The 26,066-nt window shown below is 42.0% G+C and overlaps 1 long non-coding RNA gene across 1 annotated transcript; it reads left to right on the top strand.

The window, feature by feature from the left end:
• Window positions 1-771: 771 nt before the first annotated feature.
• LOC310841686 lies at window positions 772-24,525 on the top strand. Its single transcript, XR_014562691.1, has 3 exons — window positions 772-1,113; window positions 11,867-11,989; window positions 24,432-24,525. It is a non-coding gene; the product is annotated as an uncharacterized lncRNA (long non-coding RNA).
• The last annotated feature ends 1,541 nt before the right edge of the window (window positions 24,526-26,066 follow it).

Raw genomic sequence — 26,066 nt, forward strand, 5'->3', positions numbered from 1 at the left:
CAGTATTAGCAAATTTATCAAAGCTTGCAGTTTAAAATTCTATACTAAATTTGTACTCTCTTTTTTTTCCACCTATATGCAGTTCCTGTAAAATAAAATCTAATTTTCATCTGAGTACTGTGCTTCTATAAGCCAGACTGATCAGATTTTAGCAGCATGAGAAAGGGCTGCAGGGATTCAGGGTGGGTGGGGAACTGCTCCACTTGAAGTTCCTGCTTCCACACAGCTATGAAATGCACAGGAACTTTGTACTTCTATGTCTCCAAAGAAGCTTTGTACTTCTTTGTATTTCTCGCATTTCCAAGAAATGTTACTTCTAGTCTCAGGTTCAGAAACAGACAAATTTTGATTTACAGTACAATCCTAAGCATATATACTTAGAAGTACCACTGCGTTCAGTGAGACTTACTGCCTAGTGTTTGCAACAGACTTATAATGCAATCATACATGTATCTCCTGAGAAGTAACTTTTTATAAGGACCCCTGTACCTACAGGACCACCTCTCCTGGTATGCCCCGCGGAGGACCTTAAGGTCCATAAATAACAACACTTTGGAAATCCCAAGCCCCAAGGAGGTTAGACTCGCCTCAACCAGGCCAAGACCTTTTCAGCTCTGACCCCGGCCTGGTGGAACGCTCTGTCACAAGAGACTAGGGCCCTGAAGGATTTGACATCTTTCCACAGGGCCTGCAAGACGGAGCTATTCCACCTAGCCTTTGGGCTGGACTCAGTCTCCCCCCCCCCCATTTATTTCTCATTTATTTTTTGATGGAACCCCTTATATAGGATTTTGTATATACATTTTCCCTCGGCTCTTTTTGCTGGCCTGTAGACCAGCATGGATAGTTGGCCCCAGTGAATATTTGACGCTTTCTCCCCTTATGGCTTTGATTTATAGGCTACCACTAAAATGAGACTGCATTTTAAACTGTATTCTAACTTACATTTTAATCAACTGTTTGTTTGTTTGTTGTTTGTTTTTGTTTTTAATGTTTTTACTGTATTTATATTCAATGTTAGCCGCCCTGAGCCCGGTCTTGGCTGGGGAGGGCGGGTTATAAATAAAAAAAAATGTTGTTGTTGTTGTTGAATCCAAGGGGGTTTACTTCCAGGTAAGTTGATGTAGGACTGTGCCTTTGATTACTTGTTTATAATAATACTTGTTTATAGTTGGCTTCAGTTACATTGCCAATGTATATTGAAAGTGATTAAAGATTATAATTTTTTTGTTTGTTTGGAGCTTGGTTCAGTTTTAGCGTATGCAGGAGCTGATTCAGTTTTGCGTTATGTAGTTTTCAGAAAGAGGCTCATTTGCAAATCTTAATGCCATTGTGTTGTTAATCAAAGTACGTACTCACTTAATGGGTTTCTTTGTGGCGAAAAGCAAGCTGACTTTATTGTGAAATTTATTGTGATGAATGGGTTTTGTAAATGCTTCCAACACTTGTTGTGATCATGACTCCCCCATATGCCATTTTCCAAAGGGCAAGATGAAACACAATCTGATACATAGTGCTAATATAATTTTATATTCCCATTTAAGAGAGGTGGGGCTGAGGATAAGTGAGAGAATGGCCTGATGTTATGCAGTCTAAGCTGTGATTTGTGCCAGGGACTTCTACACTTTGGTCTCTTAACCACCATGTCACATGCTCCTCTCATGTAATCACATTACAATTCCCAGGAAATGTCACCATCATAAGGACTTTCTGCAGGTGAAAAAATGTTTTGTGAATTTTCCTTCAGACAGCAAAGGAAGCATTCTTACACATAAGGATCCACCTGCTCGCAAACTTGTTGACAAATACTTGTGCAGGTTTAACCATTCGGAATGATAAAGGTTCATCACTGTGAGAAGTCGTTCGTGGAAACAAACAGACAAAGGACTTCAATATAAGGTTAACCCTTTTATTAGTCGCGTTTGCAAAGGCGGACCCTCCGTACCCATGGATACGAAGAGCCCCGTTCAGGCGTAGGCGCAGCAGTTTTATCCCTACAGCTGCCGCCCCTCTCTCAGAGGCTTGGCTTACAATCTACTTATCAGAGTTCAACACATTTCTAATACATTGTCCACTCTACACTAACCACTTCATCTATTATCAGATATGGGCCTACGCCCCTTGGATTTCTTTATCCTGTGTACGCAGCTCATGGGGACTTTCCAGACTGAGTTTGAGGCACACCCTTGCTTGTAATTTTTCTTTTATTTCTTAATCTCACAATCCCCCCTCTTTTTGATACCTTGCCTCAAACTCACATAGCTGCTCCCAGTGATTTCTCTCCTCCTCATCTGTCGGTATGGGTTCGTATCTCATTGCCATTAGTTGAGTGGTTACATGCCGCTGGGCTATTAGGGAGAGTGAGTTGTTAACGAAAATGGGCAATACACAGGGGATTAGTACGCATCCAGCGGCTATTAACCCAATTAAAGCTACAATGGCTTGTAATCCAGGTAATTTTGGAAACCATGAGCTGAATAATTCCTTGAAGTTAAGGCCTTCCCATGTTTGCACAGGAACATGCGCTAACTTTATCATTCGGTCAGCTATATCTTTTACTACCCTTCCGCTATCATCTATTTCAATACAGCAATTTGTTAGATTAAATTTTCCACAAACCCCGCCTTCTTTCGCTAATAAATAATCGAGCGCTAATCTGTTTTGCATAATATAGGTACGGCTTTTTGCACTTTCCTTAGCGAGTTTTGTTAAAGCGGCAGCGGTTTCATTAGTTATAATTTCTACTACAGCTTGTAAGCGAATAATACGATTTAATAGATAAATTGGGTCCCTCCCAAAAGATCCCGCTGTTCCATCATTAGCCCAAGTTGCGGGACCATAATATTGAATTATTCTTTCGGGGGGCCACTCATTATCCTGCCATGTCCCTATGTGAATCGCCCTCTTTCTCCTGGGCCCAATTTCTTCATATACAGACATACCCAGCTTAGCTTTCGTCTCTAAGGGGAGTAAGAAGAAGCTGGGTCGAAGGGTGGTCAATACACAGGACCCTACCCAATTTAGAGGCAGCCTGTTATATGCATACCCCCCACATGCCCAATAAAATCCATCTGGGGTTGTCCATTCCTTCGAGGTGTTTTGGGGGTCCTGGAGAAAGGTCATGTTAATCATGTTAGCTAATGCAGGTGGCCATTCTCTGGTAATGTTATCTGAACTCCACCATTGCTTATCATTCCACTGTCCCACACAAGGGGTATCTCCCACCTTGGTGCTCCCCTCTGTACTTGGTGCGTTCCTGACAAAGCATTCCATTCCCACCAGGCTATTTGATATTTGCCAGACCTCATTGCCTGGATGATGGTATGTGTATTTCTTTTCATTTTTCCAGACCTCAGTATAATTAACCTCGTGAGCCACCCAAGGCCATTGGTCTCCCATGTTTGTCCCTCCACACACGAAACAATTCCTCACAGTTAACTCTTTGGCGATGGTCTCAGCCAAGCTTAAAAACATGTTATGGGCTCTTGAGGGTAGGGGTAAGTTGTTTAACTGCTGTATTTCCTCCTCGAAGCTCTCATATACTGAAATGGGCTTTTTGCTAACTTTTGTGGTATGTATTTTTATGATCAGATACCCATAGGGATCCCTTCCGGTTCCATCTATCCCTAAACCAAAATGAATATATTTGGGGCTAGTGGAAGGACGTTCCTTAGCCCATAAACATACAGGGTTGCATTTCCCTGAAATACTGGCCGTTGAGTCCGCCCCCTTGGTGATGTTGATCCCCTCTGGGCCCCGATATGGGGGTGTCCCTTCCACCTCACCGGTATACCAATAATTTGTCGTCCTAGTGGCCCCTACATTAAAACCGGCAACCTGCTGAGACAGGTACTTATTCTTTTGGAGATAGGATCTCTCCCAGCTTAAATGATCCACAGGTGACTCCAGCTTGATTGTTAGGCCCTTGCCCCTTGGCGATGGCAATGCATGCATCAAAGCAGACATGTATCTTCGTTGTGCCCCTGGTGGAGTTATGGGCTATGTATCCCTGCCTAGTTTGTGCTAGGGAAAACATGGACGCTCTCTCGCTTGCTTTATTTGCTGTTCCCCCTTTATATCCATATACATATATACTGGACGTAATGGGTCCCACTGCTAGGGGCTCATAACATTCTGTCTTATTTTCTCTAGTTTTGCATCTAAAATATTGGGTCTGATTATGGACACAGGGATCTAATTTTTTCACACATTCTGGAGCAACGTTGTAATACATTAGAGTTCGTGTAATCATAGTCCCAGTCTTAGTAGTCTGGATGCACTGGTCACAATTCTGAATTTCTTTGGCCGTGACACCCCTTAACATGATCAACAGGCCAATTCCCATCACTACTTTCTTTACTCCCTCCCTTGTCATTGTCTCTGTCTTAATTGGTCCACTGCTTGCACCACTGTAGGGGTTCTAGTCAGATTACAACGGACCTCTCCTTCTAAGGTGATTGTGCAATATTGGATAATTATGTCCTCTATGAAGATTATGTTACATAACCTTGTACAATGCACGCATAGTACACAACACTCACAATGGGCACAACAACAACATTCATAGAAACACTTGCAATCACAGAATAGGCACATTAAGGTCAGCGTTTGAGTCCTCTCTGGTTCCTGGTTCCCTGATTGATAAGCGTCACCTTTAGTGGGTTGTCTGAATCAACAGATACCCTCCAATCTTGCGGAGCTTTCTTGACTCTATGATAGTGAGTCCACCCGTGCTCTCTGGTCCTTACTGCAGATTCGGTGGTAAGCAGTACCTGGAACGGACCTTCCCAAGCAGGTTGTAGCTTCTCCGCCTTCCATGCTTTAATCAGGACCCGGTCACCAGGCTGAAATGTGTGCTGATGTTCCAACAGTGGAGGACGCTGGACCAAAATGCCACGTCTATGAAGAGATAACAAAGACTGGGAGAGTGACCGCAAATATTTTCTTAGAAACAAATCTTTAAATTCTACCAGGGGCTGACCCAGCTGAGCTAGGTATGGTCTTCCCATCACCAATTCGAAGGGGGAGACTCCCAGGTCCTTTCTTGGTGCTATTCGTATTCTTAACAAAGCCAGGGGAAGGTTTTTCGTCCAGGGTAGCCCATTTTCCAAGTATAATTTAGTTAAGTGTTTTTTAATTTCTGCGTTCGCCCTTTCTACCTTCCCACTGCTTTCAGGATGCCATGGTGTGTGGAGGTCCCATTTAATTCCCAGGGCTGCCATCACTTCTTGTAACACTTTCTGGGTAAAGTGTGTGCCTCTATCTGAATCTATGGCCTCGATTATACCAAACCGGGGAACGATATGTTCTAAAACAGCCTTCGTAACCACTTGCGCCGTCGCCTTCCTGCTAGGGAAAGCCTCTATCCACCCCGTGAGATGATCCTTAAACACCAATAAATATTTTTGCCCCCCCCTTTCGGGTAGTTCAGTGAAATCTACCTGCATTCTTTGGAAAGGCCATACTGCTAACGGCCTCCCTCCTCTCTCAGTTGTTTTGGCCCTGGTCTTGTTTACTTTTTGACATATCAAACATTTCCAGGCTATGGCATGTGCCATAGGCCACATGTCCTTACTCCAATATAGGGGTCTTACAATATTGATCATTGCTTCCGTCCCGAAGTGCCCACCCTCATGCACCTTTTCTAGGATCCCCATCATTATAGCTTTTGGTATCACCACTTGCCCTGCTGGGGTTTCCCATACATTATCCCTCTGTTTCCATCCCTCCTTCTCCATATAATCAATTTCTTGGGGGGTAAAAACCAGGTTTTCTGTGTCTGCTTTGGTCAAGACAGGTATTTTCAAACTATATTGTTGAACCAGTGCGGCTCTAGGGATGCCCTTGGCGGCTTCCTTCGCTCTCAAATCAGCCCACCTGTTTCCTACTTCTTCGGGACTCGTTCCTTTGGTGTGGGCTGAAATATGAACCACTGCCACCTTTTCTGGTCCAGTAAGGGCATTCAATAGCCTTTCTAACAATGCCATGTGCTCTATTTGCTTTCCATCCGCCTTAATATATCCCCGGTCCTGCCAAGTTCTACCAAAAGTATGTACCACCCCCCATGCGTAGCGGGAGTCTGTCCATATAGTTACCTCTAAGCCCCTTGCCAACTCGAGAGCCCGTGTCAGGGCCATGATTTCACATTTCTGAGCCGACCAGGTTGCCGGCAAAGCCCCGCTTTCGAGAATTTCCCCATCTTCTTTAACTATAGCGTATCCTGATTTTCTCCTCCCTTCTTCAACATAACTAGAACCATCAGTGTACCATCTTTCTCCTTCCACCAGGGGCACTTCTGACAAATCTTCCCGGACTTTTGACATTAATTGTATAGTACTCATACAGTCATGTTCATCTGGCTCCCACTCTTTTCTTTCCCCGATCAGAAACTCAGCTGGATTTAAATTTCGGTCAGTTCCCAGAGTAGTATTGGGGCTTGTCCTCAAAATAGTTTCATATTTTACTAAGCGACCGTCCGTCATCCAGGTGGAGGCTGCCCCCGTCATCACAGTAGATATTTGATGTGGGCTATGAACTATTAGGGCCCCTCCAAAAGTCAATTTTCTACTCTCAACCACCAATACAGCCGCTGCTGCCACCGCCTGGATGCAGGTGGGCCATGCCCGTACTACTGGTTCTAAGGTTTTGCTAAGATATGCAACTGGCTGATATCGCCCCCCTCTCTTTTGGGCCAAGACCCCTACAGCAGTCTGGGAACCGATCGTTACATACAAGTGGAACGGTTGCTGAAGATTGGGCAGTGCTAAGACCGGGGCCCCGATCAGTGTCCTTTTTATTTCTTCCCATTTTAATCCATCCTCCTGTTCCCATGTTACCTTTTCGTCCCCAATGAGTTTTTGATTTAAAAATTGAACCAATTTTGCATATTGGTCTATCCACAATCTACAGTATCCCAGTAGTCCTAACATCCTCCTCACGTCTGTTTTATTTCTTGGGGGTTGCAATTCCAAAATTCCCTTAACTCTCTCTGGGTCTAGTTTTCTTGTTCCTCCCTCCAACAGATGCCCTAAATATTTTACTCTCTTTTGCATGAACTGCAGTTTTTCCTTTGACACTTTTACTCCTAATTTTCCCAACCAGTTCAATAATCTTATAGAATCCTGCCTCACTTCTTTTTCTTTTTCTCCTATCAATAACAGATCATCCACATATTGCAACAGACGGTTATGGCTAGTGGGAACGAAGTCAGCCAGCTTCTCTCCTATTGCCTGTCCAAAGAGAAGTGGACTCTCCGTATACCCCTGGGGCAAGACTGTCCATCTGTACTGCTGTTTTCTGCCTGTCTTTGTATCTTCCCATTCAAAAGCAAACAAATCCCGACTCTCAATGTCCAAAGGACATGCCCAGAATGCATCCTTTAGATCTATTACTGTATACCATCGAGTGGAGGGGGGGATACGGCTAAGGAGAGTATACGGGTTGGGTACCACTGGAAAACGGGGAACTACTATATTGTTTACATTTCTCAGATCTTCAACCATCCGATATTTTCCGTCCTTTTTCTGTACCGCTAGGATGGGGGAATTAAAAGGTGACATGGTAGGTTCCAATAGTCCTTGTTTTAATAACCCATCCACCACTGGCTGCAGTCCCATTCTTCCCTTCCGGGTCATAGGGTACTGAGGGGTCCATGACTGGGTGATTCCTGGTTTTACTATGATCTTAATGGGGGCTATATCTAGTTTTCCCACCGTTCCACCACCTGCCCATACTATTGAATCTATTTGTCCTTCATCTTCCTCTCGTAAAAGATACATGGGGGTCCCTAAATCTAAGTCCATTAGTCGGAACCCCAATTCTACCATCAGATCTCTTCCCAACAAATTTATCCCTGATTCGGGTATAAACAATAATGACCCTTTCACTGATCGGTCTCCTCTTGTTATAGTGGTTTCCTCTAACTGTATAACTTCTTTCGCCTTACCGCTTACTCCCACCACTCTCAAATTTGACGTTGTCTTGCGTACCCCAGAAATGGGTGTACAAACAGAAGACCGAGTTGCTCCTGAGTCTACCAGAAAGACCAATGATTTTCTAGAGGGCCCCACACATAAATTCACCAGTGGCTCATTCCGGGCCCTCCGGACTGAGCCGGAGGTTTCCTATTCGTATAAACTAAACAACTCTGCCACTCCAGTGTCCTCCTCCATCTCCGGTTGTCTTTTCGTCTGACTCCCCCTTCCTACATTGTTTTTCTCCTGAATTTGAGTCCTCGGAGTCCGGCATTCTCGGGCAAAATGGCCAGGTTTGTTACACCTATAGCAAATAACACCGGGGCCCTGAGAATAGTTCCCCCGTCCTCTTCCCCTTCCTCGATACCCTATATATCCCTGCCCTCTGCTGGACTCTTCTTTAAATTGTTTTGGATTTTCCCACGCTTTCTGCAACGTGGCTGCCATCATTTGACATTTCTGCTTGTTTTTGACTGCCTCTCGGTTTACATAAACCTGTTGGGCAGTTCTCACTAGTTCTATGATGGCAGCATCCTGCCAATTCATTTTTTGAAGTTTCTTTTGAATATCTGGCCACGCCTTTGTGACAAACTGCATTTTTAAAAGATTATCAAATGCCGCCGAATCCGGCGCCACCCCCGAATATTTAGTCAAGTGGTCTCTGATTCTCTGTATAAAATCGCCAGGCGATTCCTCTTTCTGTTGATTGACCTCAAACGCTTTAGTTAGGTTCATGCTTTGAGGTACAGCTCTTTTAATTCCTTCTAAGATCATTTCTTTCAAGTCCTTCATGTGGGTCCGATGGGTGTCATCATTAATATCCCAATTAGGGTCGGCTATTGGATACTTTACATCCGCCGCGACCGCTCCCTGTTGTGCCTGTTGTCGGGTGTCCCAATAGTTCATAGCCGCCCTCCTGATCATGGCTTTTTCCTCCGGGGTAAACAAATGTCCCAGAATGTACATCAGTTCTGTGTATGTATATAGGTGTGGCCCCATCCACATTTGCAGGAGGTTAGCGAACTCCTGACTATTCTCATGTAATTTTGGCAGAGTCTGTTTCAGTTCTCTAAGTTCTGATGGCTTAATGGGACTGACCACATATACCATGACTGGCTGTCCGTTAGCATTGATACCTCCTGGTGTTTCTCTAAGTGGATAACTCTGGACCGGAGAATCACTATTGACTCCAAATCTAGCGGGACTAAATGGTAAGTTTTCTACGTCCCTCTTTAGTTGGACTAGTTCTCTTTGTAGCCTAGGATAGGGAGGCGGAGCTGATGGGGTACTGAACTCGCCTGTTGATCCTCCCTCCCCTTCCCTACCTAAAACTTTGGTCTCTATCTCTCTCCCTTGTCCCTGACTTCTAACCGGTGCATCTAATGGTATGTAGGGGAGGAGCATCGGTGTGCCAGGTGTTACTGAGGGAGGTTGAACCAAAGGGAGGGGGATCGGTGTGCTCGGTACGACCGGGGGAGGTTGAACCGAGGGAACCGGTTTCTGTTCATCCTCCGACTCGTCCTCCTTAGTCCTCACAGGGAGTTGCTTAAGAGGTGGGGGGTCCGGTCCAAAAAACCGGACGTGAAACCACACTTCCAAATAAGGCTTCTCCCTGTTCCTCTTATTTTCTATAAGGTACTTTTTCAATTGTGTCATCCAATACCTTTCAGTCTCCCCCTCAGGGTTCCAGTTGTACATTTTGTCCGACCCTATAGGGTATTTTGGCCAAATCACCCTACAGAAGTTAATCATAGTCACTTTTGACAAACCAACTGTATATTGTCTCATATAATCCTCATTCCATTGTATTAATACTTGCCCTAATGGACTATTAGGGTCTATAGGACCCTTCACATTTATCTCCTTCTGTCTCTTACTCTGACCCTTACCCATGGTTTACAATGTCTCCAACTTCACTTTCTATCACAATCACACGGAATCGCCTGGCCGCTTCCCTCGCGGGATAGATGGAACCGCAAGCTAATCCTCTCGTCAGGGCAGAGCCCTGATCCACACTCACGCGTCCGTATGGAACCTCTCTTTCACTCAAGAGACGAGTCTCTCACCCCCGCCCCGTAACACAGTTTACAAAAATTCTCACGTCTACTCACCCAATACAGTCCAGCGCCGCTTCTCGCGACTAGTGAACAGGCGGGCGTCCCCGCTGGGCTCTCGTGGTCCCTGACCGCTAATAATCGAGACTGTCTCTCCCACCTATATTGAGTCCTGTCTTAGCCCTTGTGGATTGCTATGAACAAATCCCGGCCCCGAGCCACTCCGAAAAGACGGAGGGGCGCCTGCCCGGGGTCTGAGTATCGCTCAAGCCACCCGTCAAGGGCCCCACGTTGGGCGCCAGAATTGTGAGAAGTCGTTCGTGGAAACAAACAGACAAAGGACTTCAATATAAGGTTAACCCTTTTATTAGTCGCGTTTGCAAAGGCGGACCCTCCGTACCCATGGATACGAAGAGCCCCGTTCAGGCGTAGGCGCAGCAGTTTTATCCCTACAGCTGCCGCCCCTCTCTCAGAGGCTTGGCTTACAATCTACTTATCAGAGTTCAACACATTTCTAATACATTGTCCACTCTACACTAACCACTTCATCTATTATCAGATATGGGCCTACGCCCCTTGGATTTCTTTATCCTGTGTACGCAGCTCATGGGGACTTTCCAGACTGAGTTTGAGGCACACCCTTGCTTGTAATTTTTCTTTTATTTCTTAATCTCACAATCACCCTCATTATTTCCTTACCCTCTTAGCATAAGAGAAAAAAACCCCAATGCTGTGGAAAGTTTCCAACAACACAATGTCTTGTACACAAACATTGGTATTTATGAGAAGATAGACTAAGCATATGCTCCTCCAAATATTACTGGACTACAGCTCCCAACATCCCTGACAATTGACTATTGGGAAAGTTTACCACATCTTGAAGCGGCATCTAGAATGTGACAGCTAGACTGGTGACTGGAACACCATATAACACCAGTCCTGGAAAACCTACATTGGCTCCCAGTATGTTTCCGAGCACAATTCAAAGTGTAGGTGGCCCTAAATGGCCTCGACCCAGTATACCTGAAGGAGCATCCTCACCCCCATCGTTCACTGTGGTCTAGCTCCGAGGGCCTTCTGGAGGTTCCCTCACTGCGAGAAGTGAGGTTACAGGGAACCAGGCAGAGGGCCTTCTCAGTACTGGTGCCTGCCCTGTGGAACACCCTCCCATCAGATGTCAAGGAAATAAACAACTATCTGACTTTTAGAAGACATCTGAAGGCTGTCCTGTTTAGGGAAGTTTTTTAATGTTTGATGTTTTATCATGGTTTTAATATTCTGTTGGGAGCTGCCCAGAGTGACTGGGGAAACCCAGCCAGATGGGTGGGGTATAAATTATTATTATTATTATTATTATTATTATTATTATTATTAGTCACCAATGAGGTTTAAGCTTTTCTTAAACAGAAAGCTTGGCCAATGGCTAATCTAGTTCAAAATCCTGTTCTTACAGTGGTCAACCAGATGTCTGTGGGAAGTCTGCAAGCAGAGAGAACTTGCTTTCTTGTATCTGTCCTGATCTACCAACATTCAGGTTCATTGGAAGTCCACAAGTTCTAGTGAAAGAAGTTTTTCTCTCCACTTTCTCTATGCCATGTGCAATTTCATAAACTCCCATCATATCACTTCTTACTCACCTTTTCCCTAAAAAGTCCCAAACTCTGCAATGTTTCCTTATAAGGAAGCTACTCCATCCCCTTGAAACTTTCTCAGTTCTACTATATCCTTTTTGAGGTCAGGTGACCAGAACTGATCCCTGATCTAACTCCGATGGCTCTTATTGTCCTCTTCCAGTGTTCAAATCAAGTTTACATTATAGTGTCATTTTCTCTTCCTAAGCTGCTGTCTGGGCGACAGAGCACCTTCCTGAGAATGGCGATTTCTCTACACCAAGATTTTGGAGGTGGCAGATAAGTTCACATCTCTTGCCACTCTGCTATCTGAAGGCCAACCAGACCTCAGGTAATATAGCATATCATTTTAAAAGGAATTAGGTCTGATGATTTGTAAATTATTACCTAAAATTGGTCCTTTTTCCAGAAAACTGGATTACAAATAGCCCAGACTGTAAAATTGCTTGAAAATGAGACTGGCTGGACTTGATTCATTTTTCTCATTAAGGAGAAAATGACTCAGAATATCCTTTGCATGACATGCAGTTGAGAGTCTATTTCATGTTCTCATGTTTATCCAGCCTGAAAATCTGTGTATAAAAGGCCCCTTCAATAATATCTGATGTTTACTCAATTACAGCTAAGCAAGGCACAAATTATATGGGCAATGTTACCAGAATACCCCTAGCTGTTCTAATTATATGCTCAGGGATGGATTCGGTACATTAAGTATGCAATAAAGTAGGGTACTAGCCAAAGTAAGAACCCTGCTGCAGCAGACAGTGCAAATGTAATTATTCCTTCTTCACAACTCAGGAAGGCAGTGGCCAGGTTTTCATTAAGGGGAGGTGGGGTTTAAAATACCAGTAGCATCTCAGCTGTTCATGAGAAGCTAGTGGAACCGACTGTGTGAGAGAGGTGGGGGCAGAGAAATTGCTTTTGTTTGGTACTTTTGAAAGTGGAAGGCATGTGGAGAGGGAAATTATCATTGTAAAGCTAGACTTAGCAGTGGCACATGCTTATGGTCATTTGGTTATCTGAACGCTTTGCACAACTTCAAAGGTGGAGCAGTGAACAAAACAGGAAAACAAAGGGAACATGCAGCTTCAACTTAATCTGAGGCTACTCTTTCACCGGGGATGTGGGTGGCGCTGTGGGTAAAAGCCTCAGCGCCTAGGGCTTGCCGATCGAAAGGTCGGCGGTTCGAATCCCCGCGGTGGGGTGTGCTCCCGCTGCTCGGTCCCAGCGCCTGCCAACCTAGCAGTTCGAAAGCACCCTCAGGTGCAAGTAGATAAATAGGGACCGCTTTCTAGCGGGAAGGTAAACGGCGTTTCCGTGTGCAGCTCTGGCTCGCCAGAGCAGCGATGTCACGCTGGCCACGTGACCCGGAAGTGTCTCCGGACAGCGCTGGCCCCTGGCCTCTTGAGTGAGATGGGCGCACAACCCCAGAGTCTGGCAAGACTGGCCCGTACGGGCAGGGGTACCTTTACCTTTACCTTTACTACTCTTTCACCAGTGAAGGGAAAGGGAAAGGCAGAACATCAACAACAACATCATCAAACTGTAAAAATTTGAGGAAATTCAAGGAAAGAGATTGGAGTTAATTCATGAAATATCCCCTTTTTGATACAAAATGGGCTTGTGGTATTACAAGTAGATTTATGTTTTAGTTTGGATACACAAGGAAATGGCATTTATTTATCTTTCCTTTTGGTGCTTGATCTGCAACCATTCCCTACAATGATCCACGCAAATTCTCCAGAGAAGGCGAAATTTTGATGGCACTAGTTACCTAAGTCATCCAAAACGATTTTGAGGCACAAAAACAGACAACAGCTTCCGGAATAGTAGTTGTGGCTTTAAAAGGCCCTGTGTGATTGCTCAACTATGCAATGAGCTGTGAGCCAAATATTTCTAATTTGCCTGCTACCATGCCAAAATCCAGAAAAGTACTGTCGGACTTAAGACTCAACTGATCATATTGCTGGAACCATTCCATAAGCCTGAACGCCTACGCAGGATCCTTTCAAGTGGCTATTGTGCTTAAGTGACAACTATCAACTGACAATGGTCAATGGGAAAACAATAGTAAATGATCAGTGAACGTCATCCCCTAGAATTCTGATTTTCATGTTCAACATTTGATTTCCTTTTTTTATTTTTTTGAGTGACAGTTCTAACTAGGTGCTTGCTAATCTCTTATACCCCTAACAAGACTGTAGAGATGATATTATTAGAACCTGTCAGTCACTCAGCCGTCCACCTTTAAGTCTTTTCTTAAATTAAAAAAATACTCATTAAATAACTTCATGTGGTGCAGAAACTGAGTGCAACCTTGTTCTGATTTGACCTTTTATTGCTATAGCAAATGTTTTTATTAAGTTCAGTGTCTTGAATATCACTGTATTTTTGCCATTGGATAATAATTCTGAGCAAGTACACACTATATTATTTCTACTTTTCTCCTCTTCTCTATATTATGGCATATGATGGTGCTCACATGGACGAGATAACCTGAATACAACCCACAGAAATGTCCATGATCACAGTAGTACATTTTTTCTGCAATTGCTATTTTGCCCACTAGAAACTGCAGTGATACATCAGATTGCTTGTGATAAGGAAAACTGTACTGTGTGAAGCAGCCCTTAGAGGAGTCTGCCAAATGTTTGTCTGTTTTCAGGTGGGGTGTGTGTATGGCAAAAACGAGTGGCGTAGCGTGGGGGTGCAGGGGGGGCTGGCCGCACCAGGCGCAACATCTGGGGGTTAGGGTTAGGTGGTGCAAATCCACGGGTTAGGGGGTGCAAATCCACGGGTTAGGGGACACAAATTACTTGCCTTGCCCCGGGTGCTGACAACCCACGCTACGCCACTGGCAAAAACAGAACCTAGGGGATCTGCAGTATTTCCAAGTTTCTATTAATGCTGAGAATAGTCGCCCTTTTCATGCCTGCTCACGGCTTTAGTGCCATTTTTTCCTTCTTGGTTACAGCATCTTTTCTTGTCTCTGAAAAATTATACACATTGCTTGGAAAGACAGGCAAACTAATACCAGTGTACTGGAAGAAGCAAAGATCACCAGTGTGATTCTTCAACATCACCTTTGTTGGACTGCTCATGTTGTGCGGATGCCTCATTATCGTTTTACAAAGCAACTACAGTGGTACCTCGGGTTACAGACGCTTCAGGTTACAGACTCCGCTAACCCAGAAATAGTACCTTGGGTTAAGAACTTTGCTTCAGGATAAGAACAGAAATCGCAGTGGCGGCGGCAGCAGCAGGAGGCCCCATTAGCTAAAGTGGTACCTCAGGTTAAGAACATTTTCAGGTTAAGAACGAATTAAGTTCTTAACCCGAGGTACCACTATACTCTATTCCAAACTTAAAAATGGAAAGCATAATGCTGGTGGTCAACAAAAGAGGTTTAAAGATTGGCTGAAGGCAATTTTTTTAAAAAATGTAGTATAAACACCAACAATTGGGAAACACTTGCCTGCTAGCATTCCAGTTGGAGAACAGCTTTTAGCAAAGGTGTCATGGGTTTGAAGACACTTGAACTCAGGACGCAAGGGAGAAACGTGCTAAGAGGAAGGCAAGTTTGGCAAATCCACACCGTGATCAACTCCTGCCTGGAAACTAATGTCCCCACTGTGGAAGGAACTGGCCTCCACAGTCACTTACTGACTCATTGCTAAAACCGTGTTTATGGAAGACAATCTTACTTGGCTACGAGTGATTGCTGAAGAAGAAGAAGTGATTATGTCATGATGACATGTAGCCCCTTAGATGTCACTGAGGGCTATGTATGATCACATCAATGACCCTAGCCATTCAGGAATATGAGAGCCAACCCTCCATTAAGTACAATGCTTCCTTAATCGGTGAAAGGGAGGTGCTGTTGTAAATTGTGAAAATTCTCCACTTGGCATTTATAATGACGCACCAAATTGCAACTTCAAACCACCATAAGACCTCCTTTCTTGATACGTGTCTCATAATCCCACCTGAGGTTGCTACTGCAGGATATTACAGGTTGTGTGTGTTTTTAAAAAAGTTATAATAACTTATTATTATTATTATGGAGGTTTGGGACAGAGACAATCAGCCAAATAGATGCACAACACAACTTATAAAATGATGGGTTCCTCCCTCCTCCACTAACTTCTGGCCTGCTGTCAAGCATGAATGATTCCTTCAAGCACACAACAGCAGAAAGCAGGAAAGGCGCATAAATCTTTGAAATGCTCACTAATACTTTTAGCTCCTTTATCCACACTGAGAAGGAGAGTTTTATGCAAGACACTTGGTTGCTCTGGAAACATTTCACAACCCTTCTGGCGAATTCACACAGCAAAGTGTGGACATAATATGCCTCAGTGGCTTTTACCATCCTCTGAAGCAGCAGCGAGGGCTAGGGGAATATTACCTCAAGTCATTCTCACTTGTTCTCGTGCAAACTGTCTCTGAGGATAAGCAGCCCAAAGACAGGCATTATATATTTTTTCTTTATTAGAGCAATTGAATGTCGTCGCAAGGCTTTTGTTTTGTTTTGTTTTTCCTAAGGAAAGCCTGTGCTTTTATCTCCACAGCACAGAGATAGGAAAGGCTTTAAATAATGCATTCTTATACCAATTTAATGTGCAGGAGGAAAGTGTCAGGAATGGCTGGCCAGGGAGGAGAATGAAAAGTGGAACTCAAATGTCACACCTGAAATTGGTTGTGAAATGGTCCAGGGCTGCAAAAGCTGGAAATGCAGCTGGGGAAGTAAACATTCCCCAGTCATGTTTACCCAACCAGTGGCTGGAGGCAGGCAGTCGCTTTACCCCTGAGACTTGAAGGCAGTTTGAGTGAAGGATTGTAGGGACGTTCAGACTATGTGCACATTTTGCTGATACCTCAGATAAGCAGGTTTTTCAGGTTTCTGTATTATCTGAAAAACCTGTTTGACCAGAGGCAACAGACGGATAAATGAAACGTGCATATACAGCAGGGGGAGCCAGTGTGGTGCCTTCTAGAAGTTGTTTGGTTCCAACTTGCAGGCATGGTTAATGATCAGGAAAGGTAAGAGTTGTAGGCAGTGATGGAGAAATTCAGTTCACATGTGAAGGTGAGCCTTCCTGAAACAAAAGGCAACCCAAAACAGAGCCAGCTTTTGAAATTTGCACTTCTCCAAATCTTGCAGTTCTGCAGCCCAGCAATGGCGACAAAAATGCATATAATTGGGTATATTGCATATATGAGTGAAAATAGCATACAACAATTCATCACATTAGGGAAAATTGCTTTACAAAAATATATACAAAATGCTGATGAATTTTAATATTTTTGAAAAAAATAAAAATTGCAAACTTACTAAACTTAAGACTGGAAATTGAGGGAAATCAAAATGGACACTTTTGTCAATCCCTAATTAGAGGTCACCACATTGTCTACTCTGGTGTACACCATGGAAAGTGATAATCTCTCTCAAGTCACTTCCAGCTCTCTCTTTGATCTCTACCAAATAGAGATAAGAAACCTTTTAAATAAGCTTGGTCTAGAGAGCAGAGAAGCCAATCAGCCCAAAGAACCAGACCTCTGCACCTATTTGAATTTTCCCAAGAAACTAACCCTCCTAGATATTTGGCATTTCTTCTCCAAGAATGCTTAGGTTCTTCACTTTAAACAACTCCAAAGTCAAATCAATGTAAATGAAATGTTCAACATTGTTGCAGAACATCCTCTTGTTTGCTACTTCGTATTTACTCTCCTTGTATTTTGTGTTTTTAAAATGTCTCAGTAAGCTGCTTTAAATCTATTTTGTAAAGAAAAGCAGGATGGATACTTTAAGTACTGTAACTACAAATTGGCTGATCCTAAAACGTGAAGATATCTACTGCCCTCCTCCCATACAAACTGCCTGAGGCTTCCAGAGGCTGACTCACTTGCCCACTTACTGCTTGTAAACAGCCCCCCCCCCATATCTTTACCATGGCATGCTGGGGGAGGGGACATGTGATTACTGTGGGTAATACTGTGAGTATTGTGTTCACGATACATCAGATTTGAGCCTGCCACTTGAACCACCCAGGATGTCCAATTTGGCCCTAGGAGGCCTGTCGCAAGATGACCTCCTAATTCCAATATTTCAAGCATTCAGAGAGGCACAGCTTTCGAAGGCTTCAGGTTTTAAGCAGCCGAAAGTTTCTTTAGAAATAACTCTGAAAGAGTTTTCCATTTCCCTCACTTCGGTTGCCCCAACACCTTTATGTTAATACATGCAATTCCCCATTCACATTCCCTTTCCTGACTCCAGTTCAGTTGAGAAAGCAATACCCTGATGGAGTATGAATTTGCTGCTGCACTCAAAGTAGGCCTTGAACTCTGTTTCTTAGTTCAAAGAGCAGAATCCTACCATCACCAAGCGGTGGCACTTTTAAATGGCCAGATATAATTGGGTTCAGTGGAGTTCAAAGCTGTTCTCCAGCTTTCCACATATCAAAGCCCATTGATTCTACAGCGGCAGAAGTGCATTGAAATGCAGGCAGGGTGTGATAAGAAACTTATGAGCAGAGCAACTTTGGATCAGACGTGTTTTGGTTCCTGTATATTGTACGCATCTTGGTTTGGGTGTGGTTCCCTAGAGGGAAACTGATCCTCTTTTTTAATTGCTGCAAAAACATAAATAAAATAAAATAAAATAAAATAAAATAAAATAAAATAAAATAAAAATACACCATCACACCCCACCTCCCCTATGTTCTTTCATAGCAGATACTTTTGGAACACATTTACATTTTTTTCTCTCTCCTTAAATGTCAAGGCTTTCTCCAGAGATTGCTCATTCATTCTATTTATTTTCTTGGACATGGTTTTATAAACCTTCCCCGAAGAGCTCACGGCTATTAACTTTGCCGAACAGTCGCTCAAGTGAGAGTTAAAGGCAAATGGTCTAACAGAAAGTAATGGGCTGAAGCACGTTCAGGGTAGTCATCTGCTCCCAGGCTCATTTCAATAATTCTTTCCCAAGCATTGAATTGGGGGTGGGGGGAGAGATAAAGAAATACTGGTTGATGTCTGACTGTAAGACATGGATTCTGTCATTAATACATGTGCTGAGCCTTTAAACTGGATCCACCTCTGCCCATAACAGTGCCTTGGAGAGAGCATCTCATGACAGGAGACAGCCGTTTACGTAGCAAAGTATAACCTTGCTGTGACCCTCCTTCGGAGCACTCATCTCCCATGATGTAAGATAGGGGTGAGTAACCTCAGGCTCATGGGCTCTGGGGATTCCTGAAGCCACACCCCCTCATTGCCCCTGCTCCACTCCTTTCTCAAGTGCTTTCAACCAGCTTGAATTTGTCTCCGACAGTGCACCTTGCATATGTGATGAAAAGATGGCATGGCTGGGCGGCTGTAGACACCTCAAAGGCATAAGGCAGGGTTAGGGCCTGGAGACCAAATGCCGCTTTCAAGGTCTCTCTGTCTAGCCCCCCAGATTGCCTCGAGGCTACACCCGCCCTCTCCAAGCCCCCCTCCTAGCCATCTCTATCCTGTACCTCCCCTGAGAGATTTTGTCCAGGTAGAATGTGTCCTCCTTTGCCTGAATTGAGGTGTGTGAGAGAGTAGAAATTTCTTGTTGGCAGTGTTGAGATGTAACTCAGCTTGCTGTGTAAGTGTGACATACCTGCATGGGAAGGGTTGATAGAAAGGAAACTCTAGCCTTCCCTTCTTGTGTTGACCAATAGAGTTGCTGACCTCATTTTGTACTTCCTTCTTCCTCATTCTTACCTAAGGAGAGGCAATGTCTTTGTGTGTGTCTACTGCTGGGATTAAAGAGCATCTCCTTCTTAGATTAAAGAGCATCTTTGCCTCTCCTCCTTAGTTAATTAGAACAAGGATCTTTTCTGTCAAACACCTACTTCCTGCAAAATGATGGCTTTCTTATTTTCCTAAACTCAGAGTCTCCATGTGATTATATCCAGGGAAAAGCGTGTTCCTCCAAAATGGGATTTGTCTTTTGTAAGAATGCTAACTCTAAACACCAATGTACCTGACATTTGCATAGCTGGAGTGCAGGCAGCTGTAAGAGCTTTAGCCATTGTTCTGCCCACTTCTGTCTCTGGCTATGCCCACATTTGCCTCTAGCCATGCCCAACGTCAGCATGCAGGCCCCAAAAGTTTGTTTATGAGAGGATGTGGCCCTGGGGCTGAAAATGTACCTGACCCCTGCTGCAAGGACTGGGAACAACCAGTGCCGGATTTACCTATAAGCTAAACAAGCTATAGCTTAGGGCCCCACTCTCTTGGGGGGCCCCCAAAAAATTAAAGGGGAAAAACCGATGTACATTTCCAAAATATAAGATAAAAAACAAATAAAATAAAGCCTACATACAGCAACAGTGTTTTGTGTTGTGTAGGCTCCTATGATGTAAGTAATGGGCCCCACTTGCTAGCCTGCTCCTGAAAATATCATTGGATTGCTCATTTCTGTATCAATTACTTTGATAAAATACATAATTTGTTATGTGCAAATCGCTTTAGATACCTATTAGGTCCATACATTACCATATAGTATATATTCAACACAAAAAACAGTGACAATCTGTTGTTGACAAAGGACAGCTGGACATATAAAGGGCCCCATTACCTTCAGTAGCTTGGGGCCTCATCAAACCTAAATCCGTTCCTGGGAACAACTTTGGTGGTTTAGCATGGCAGAAGAGATCAAAGTTGTGTGGTTAAAAATAAGATTGCTAGGGGATTGGGCTGGAAGCAATACAGACAAATTCATTTTAGAAATTGATTTGGAAGCATAGGATCCCTGAAGCTAAATTATATTGAAGGGGTGTAGCAGAGTGGACAAGAATCTGCTTTGCATTCAGAAGGTCCCAAATCCAATCCACAGCATCTCCAGGTAGAGACTAGGAGAGACCCTGTCAGAAACCCTTTATATCTGCTGCCAGCCAGTGTATGAACTGCAAGCCGGGGGGGGGGGGGGTCTCATGTGGTCTCATGTCAGGCAGATTCTTATCCTGTTCTTATCCTGCTATGTATAAGAAGTTTCATTCTTCTTTGTAAGTCACCTTGGGAGGGTTTCGCCCTGAAATGTGAGCTATTAAATAGATAGATAGATAGATAGATAGATAGATAGATAGATAGATGATAAATAGATAGTAGGTAGGTAAATAGATAGATAGATAGATAGATAGATAGATAGATGATAGATAGATAGATGATAGATAGATAGATGATAGATAGATTAGATAGATAGATAGATAGATAGATAGATAGATAGATAGATGATAGATGATAGATAGATAGATGATAGATAGATAGATAGATAGATAGATAGATAGATAGATAGATTGATATAGATAGATATAGATAGATAGATAGATAGATAGATGATAGATAGATAGATGATAGATAGATAGATGATAGATGATAGAAGGCAAGAAGCCTAGAATACAATTTAAGTTACTAACAGATGCCAAAGAAAGAGGCGGTTTTGCCCTGCCGGACTTGAAACTATACTATGAAGTGTCTTGTCTCTGTTGGTTAAGGGACTGGATAAAACTAAAAAACAACAAACTATTGGACCTAGAGGGTTTCGATAATAGATTTGGTTGGCACGCCTACTTATGGTTGGAGAAGAAGAAAACTCATAAGGGTTTTGATAATCATATTTTCAGGAGCTCCATATTAGAAATATGGGAGAGGTACAAAAATATACTGGAACCTAAAGTTCCGCACTGGTTGTCACCATTAGAGATATTGAGTGTAAAGAAAATTAATATGAGAGGAAATTGGATAACTTATGGTGAGTTAGTAATGAAAGAGGGGGGGAAATGGAAAATGAAGCCATATGAACAAGTTAAAGACTATGTGTATGATTGGTTGCATTATCTTCAGGTAAATGAAAGGTTCAAAATGGACCTCAAAGAGAGGGGATTTACAGAGAAAGAATCGAAATTTCAAACGGAGATAATTGATAATGATGTTAAGATATTGTCAAAAATGTATAAAATACTTTTGGAATGGCAAACAAAAGATGAGGAGATAAAGTCAGTCATGATTCAATGGGCCAGAGATTTTGGTTATAATATACAATTGGATGATTGGGAAAAGGTATGGAATGATAATATGAAATTCACTGCATGTACGGCGTTACAGGAAAATATTATGAAAATGGTTTACAGATGGTATATTACACCCGTAAAGTTAGCAAAAATGTATAAAACGTGTAATAAGTGTTGGAAATGTAAAGAAAAAGAAGGTTCATTTTTTCATATGTGGTGGGAATGTAAGAAGGTAAAGGGTTTCTGGGAAATGATATACAACGAATTGAAAAAGATGTTTAAATATACGTTTGTTAAAAAACCAGGAGCCTTTTTGTTAGGAATAACAGGAAGAGAGATAAAAAGATGTGATTATAAACTGTTTCAATATGCAGTTACAGCGGCAAGAATACTAATGGCCCAAAAATGGAAGCAAGAGGAATTACCGACCTTGATTGAGTGGAGAATGAAACTTATGGATTATGCAGAATTGGATAAAATGACTGGAAAAATTAGATATCAGAAAGATCACAAATTCATTGAAAACTGGGGAAAGTTTACGGAATATCTGAAAACTGTATGTGATGAACAGACAATGCTAGTGGGTTTTAAAGAGGCTTTGTGATAAACCAAGGTATATTGTAAGAAAGAAACTGAGATGGAAGGTTATTATCAAATCGGCAATACTACATAGAAAATGTGTAAAGATATGAAAAATGGATGATTGAAGGAGGTACTGGTGGAAGTTCAAAAACTGTAAATTGGTAAACATGGCTGTCAAAATTATTTGTTAAAGAAAAACTTAATAAAAATTTATATATATAAAAAAGATAGATGATAGATAGATATAGATAGATGATAGATAGATGATAGATAGATAGATAGATAGATAGATAGATAGATAGATAGATGATAGATAGATAGATAGATAGATAGATAGATAGATAGATGATTGATAGATAGATAGATGATAGATAGATAGAGATAGATAGATAGATAGATAGATAGATATAGACAGATAGATAGATATAGATAGATATAGATAGATGATAGATAGATAGATAGATAGATAGATAGATAGATAGATAGATAGATGATAGATAGATGATAGATAGATATAGATAATGCCAATGTTCCTGACAGTATCCGCCACCCTCACTATAATAAAACTGAATGCCTACTTCAGATTCTTCTTCTTCTTTGGAGATCACTCATAGCATTGTCTTCCATAAACACAATCTTAACAGTGAGGCCGTAAGTGACTGTGGAGACCAATTCTGGATCCACACTTCCTTCCACAGTGGGGACATCGGTTTCCAGGCGGGAGTTGATCAAGGTGAGGGTTGGCCAAATGTGCCTTCCTCTTAGCACATTTCTCCCTTTCATCCTGAGTTCGAGTGTCTTCAAATCCCATGACACCCTTTGGTAAAGGCTGTTCTCCAACTGGAGCGCTCGCAGGCCAGTGTTTCCCAGTTGCCAGTGTTTATACTACATTTTTTAAAGATTTGCCTTGAGAGAGTCTTTACCCCTCTTTTGTTGACCACCAGCATTACACTTTCCATTTTTAAGTTTGGGATAGATTAGTTGCTTTGGAAGATAATAAAACGGAATGCCTACTTCAAAATCACAGAATGTGCGGGAGAAAGACTGAAATCCCCGTTCATTTGATAAACACACTTGACTCCTATTAAGAAGCCATTTAAGTGAATACACATTGTATGTGGGTGGGTGCTCTTTTATATATAAACTTGCTGAAATAGCTTAGATTTCTATTTTGAACAGTAGTTTCTAAAAAGCATATTGTTCCTACCCCTTTGAAAAGAACTTTTTAAAAAGCTAAGAAAATTAACTGGCACTCTTGTAATGAATAACATCAAGCTGTACATTTAGGATTTAAAATAATAATAATACTGTATTGGATGTATCATTCAGAGAGACCAATGGGTCCTTTGTAGTCCATTGTGAAAACAATGATATTCCACTGAAAGGAAATTAATGTAGCTAAGTAATTTTTAAAGCCTAGCCATTTACTCCCTATTAAATTCTTTTTTTGTGTGCCCCAATGAAGCCTATTAGATTACTAGCTATACCTATTTTGATCATTTCAGCCCATGCATATTTCTCTTTTCCCATCCCCTAACCATTTTGACAGTCCATTTGAATGGATGGACTAGTCTAGTTTGGTCCATATACTTTTGCATATGTTCATTTATATAGCCATTCCTCCTGTATCTGGTTTAGTCTGAGATTATTATTATTTTTTAAAAAGTATTCAAACAATTTGTATTTAAACACAATTAAATACTATTCTGAACAAACTTTTAAACAAAACATACCTTTCTAAATCAATTCTTTCTCAGAATAAGCCATTCTAAATACCTTATTGTAAAACTTGTATTTTTAAAATGCATTATGATAATACGGAGAAATGCAAAATCCAAAGGATGACTACACTCAGACCCACACATTAATTTGGGAGGTGCAGACCTGGTCAGTTCACATACAGGGAATTCCCCCAGCATCCTTACTCATTATGCAGCCTGACTTCCAGTCTCAGCTCCCCACTTTGCAACTAAAAAAAGCCCTACATAATCAGACATATTCTTTAGCCTGTTGCAAATTGCTCCTCTCACCAATGCGTGAGTGATTACAGTAACATAGGTATGTCAACTCCCATCAAGACTTTCTATGCCCACTGATTGATAGCGACAAACATGTGATATGCCTGGGTATATTCTTGTATCATAGAAAAGAAGTCCTGATGCATGCAGGATTCAGAGGGATAAAGAACTAAACCATTAGCTTCAGCCATTTTTCTTCAGAACCTTCTGAGGGAAAGCAGGTATTTATTACAGCCAGGACTGAGCTGACACTAATTCTCTCTCTCTCTCTCTCTCTCTCTCTCTCTCTCTCTCTCTCTCTCTCACACACACACACACACAAACACCCAGTTTAAATCATTTTCTTTTAGGTGATTTGACACACTCCTTGCAAAAGTGTTCAGATATTTATTTAACTTGCCTTCCATGAGATAGCAACGTCTGATTGGCTGTGATTTCTAGCGTCTGATGAGTCATGGTATGACAGATGTAGTGTCATGGTGACATCATCTTGATCGCTATAGAGTAAATGAGAGAGAGGAATTGCCCATGTGACTGACTGAAACAGGAGGAAGAAAAAGAAGCTGGGTGGTTCTGAAATAGTGCTAAAGAACCATTCCAGCAGATGGAATATCAATGAAGAAGCAGTAACCTATATCACCTAACAGGATGGTAGATATTTGCACAAGTTAAGCATTTTCCAGGTGTGAGATCCCCCATTATTATTATTATTATTATTATTATTATTATTATTATTATTACCCCACCCAACTGGCTGGGTTTCCCCAGCCACTCTGGGCGGCTCCCAACAGAATATTAAAAACATGATAAAAGATCAAAGATTGAAAACTTCCCTAATCGCTAGTTAATCAATAAATATTTGTAGCCCCTAGATTAGTGGTTTCCAAACACCCACCCCCATGGACTATTTGGAAAATTCTCAGGGGTGGGTCTTGGCAGACCACATAATGATTTTTCTGGCTATTGTAGCAATTGCACTGCGCTATGCAAGACACTGTCTGGTTTTATAAAAGTTTAATTTATGATTTTCCAATATACAAACATTTGTTGCACACACTGGTTTCCAAAGTACTTATACATTACATTTTTGACAACAAAAGAGTCCATTAACTCTTCTCTCCCCTCCCCCTAGAAAGTGTCGGGTAAACAAAGTTAAGCAGTTTGTTTATTTGTTTGTATTTTTTATATATTTTCTGTGTTACATTGGGTTTGTTTGTTTTTTTAATCATACGTTATCTCAGAAGGTCAATCCATAACAGTCGTGGCAGGTGGAGCCCTTGGATGGTCCCTGTTATTTACATATTGAGTAAATTTGTCAGAGTCTGCTTGTATTTTTTATGCGATTTTAGTCTCAGAGTGAATTTTTCCATTAAAGCCATATACCAAATCATTTGCATGCATTGTTCCATAGTAGGTTTATATGCCATAGTTGTACTGTTTGGCATTCTGCCACAACCCAAAAAGTGATCAGGTCGCTGTGTGATCTTTCATTGTATTTTTATTGTTTTTTAAAAAAATTCTTATATATTTTATGCTATTGTAACACAAAAAGCAACAGAAGAAATAAAAGAAATAATGAAATACAATTAACGATCAATGTAAATATTTCATGAATGAATGTGCTATCTCCCATCTTCAATTACGTACCCACAGACACACCATGGACCACCTGAATGAACCTTGTGGACCATAGTGTGGGAATCTATGCCCAAGATAATAACTAGATCAAGTCACTGGTTCATCAAAGATTACCTATCCCTAT

The sequence above is a fragment of the Podarcis gaigeae genome, assembly GCF_964106915.1.
Source record: "Podarcis gaigeae genome assembly, chromosome: 3".
Lineage (NCBI taxonomy): Eukaryota > Metazoa > Chordata > Lepidosauria > Squamata > Lacertidae > Podarcis > Podarcis gaigeae.